Genomic DNA, 2,500 nt, shown 5'->3' with positions numbered 1-2,500 from the left:
TATGGGTGATTTTTTTAGAATGTCGAGGCTGCCCCGACCCCAAAACAACATGGACTAGGGTTTGTGATCCTTATGGTAGCGTCAAATAGAGGCGTTATTCGATTGTTGTTGTAGACAGCTGGTCTCATTCAAGTGGAAAATCGTTTCACGGACCAGTGCGAAAAATGGTCAGTCAAGTGAGTCAGTCAAGTCAGTGAGTGAGTCAGTGAGTGAGTCAGTCAGTGAGTCAGGTCAGTCAGTGCTCTCGTTAATGGGTCACAATGAAACGTAGGGAAATATAGTGACGTTTCGTAGAGACACACACACTGGGTGTGTGTAGTGACCCACGCTATGGGTAGTGTCCCTCCCTCACTGTGTGCTGTTGTTGACCCCTCGAGTTCAAGTATGTTTACTGAGACAAGAAAATACATCTCAAAGGGATAGAGTAGCTTAAGCTATTTCTACCCCCCCAACCCCCCTGGATGATTCCCCCCTCCCCCCCAAGATACGATTAGGCTACGCTTGTTCAAACTGCGGACTATAACAACCCCATCGTCAGGTTATGCTCGTTCGAGCAGGCGTCGATCGACCCCCCCCCCCCCCCCCGCCCTCCCCTAAAACACACACATTCGTTTTTTGATCGAAATATGTAATCAAAACCTGAATTACATGATTATTATCATATAATATAATTTTGTGTATAGTTAGGCCTATGTTTGGCAATTATTTGAATTCATGCTGCGTAAGCGAGAGCGTTCACAGACAGACAATTGTAATATTCACAACACGTCCTCAGACCAAGTTCATTCCATCCAGCGGTCGACCCCAAAGACGCATTCATCAATTTTAATAACATGCTGTTCATTCAAAACCGGAATTTTCTCAAATATAAATTATGATTAATTTATATATTACTACATTGTACATGTTTAGGCAATGGTTAGGTTAGGTGTTTAGGTTCCGTTGGCGATGATTTGTATTTGTAGTACGTAGATGAAGCATTTACACGGTTGTGGTTCGAACAAAATTCGGCAGGGAAGCACTTGTTCCGGAAGTGTTCGAACGTCATCAGTTATGAGTCGTGTCTAAGTCATTTTTAATTCATAAACACCTGGGGGTTTGGCGGGTGCATGGAATGGATTTTGGGTCTTTGTTTGGAGGACGGGCTAGCAATATTAGGGAAAACTTCGAACATCCCGAATCGCACATGAAGTGTTCCAATAAACATTGAAAGCGGCGGAGGATTAGCCAGCATTCGGTCAATGTTGTCGAGGCAGATCTGGTGGCGTGAAGAGTCGTCAATTTACCTGGTTGATGGGGTTCTGGGAGTTGTTCTACTCCCACAAGCCCGGCCCGAGGCCAAGCTTGACTTGTGAGAGCTTGGTCCAACAGGCTGTTGCTTGGAGCGGCCCGCAGGCCCACATGCCCACCACAGCTCGGTTTGTTCGGTACTTCTTGAAGAAAACTATATAGTTATCTCTAGATAGATTCTAGATTCCACCTGGTTAACAGGTGGAATGCACTGAAAGAAGACGTTGGGGAAGCCACCTCCATCCACAACTTTAAGGTCAGGTTCGACAAAAGGATTTGAAGGTCAGAATAGTTAACTATAATACAACATGTATGCAACAAGGCCAGTAGGCCGGGCCTAAACAGCTAGACATTACTTCTCTGTTGGCACTAATAGGTAAGCGCTAACCACACCTGTGCAGGGCAAGGTGGCAATTTTTATCTCAACTGTTCTTGCACCTCTTCTATTGTATTTTCTCACCTGTTCTTACACCTGTATTATTGTATTTTCTCACCTGTTCTTGCATCTGTATTATTGTATTTTGTCACCTGTTCTTACACCTGTATTATTGTATATTCTCACCTGTTCTTGCACCTGTACTATTGTATTTTCTCACCTGTTGTTGTTGTTCTTATAGATTCAGCTACTGGGAACAAAAAGTTCCAAGTAGCACGGGCTATGGTGAGCCCGTACTGGACTTACCTGGCACAGCAGCTGGACTGTAACGTCTCACCTGTTCTTGCACCTGGTATATTGTATTTTCTCACCTGTTTTATTGTATTGTCTCACCTGTTCTTGCATTTGTTCTACTGTATTTGCTCACCTGTTTTATAGCATCAAAACAAATAACTCAAGTTTTAAAAGGCAGACTTTTTTTTTTGGGGGGGGGGGGAGGGGGGGGGGTATATAATATACCGGATACGAGTGTTTCCAAACACACAGATTGTCAGTTACACTGATTGGACGCTGTTTGGATCGGGCGAATCTGATGGGGATAGACATAGTGAAGTCCGTCGCTTCAAGCATATCGGATTCAGGATACGCTAGACTCACAATACCAATTTTCAGCTACATCGAAAAGCCACTGTTTAAATGGTTGTAAGGGTGATATAGACAGAGAGGTTCCGGATATAGGTAAATCCGGATACACTAGAAGCAGACCGCACTATATGTCGGTTATATCGAATGACCCTGTGTTTGAAACAGGGCAGGTGTAGCGGGGATATAACT

The sequence above is a fragment of the Procambarus clarkii genome, chromosome 30 (assembly GCF_040958095.1).
Source record: "Procambarus clarkii isolate CNS0578487 chromosome 30, FALCON_Pclarkii_2.0, whole genome shotgun sequence".
NCBI classification, from domain to species: domain Eukaryota; kingdom Metazoa; phylum Arthropoda; class Malacostraca; order Decapoda; family Cambaridae; genus Procambarus; species Procambarus clarkii.
Note: the sequence above shows the minus strand (reverse complement) of the source record.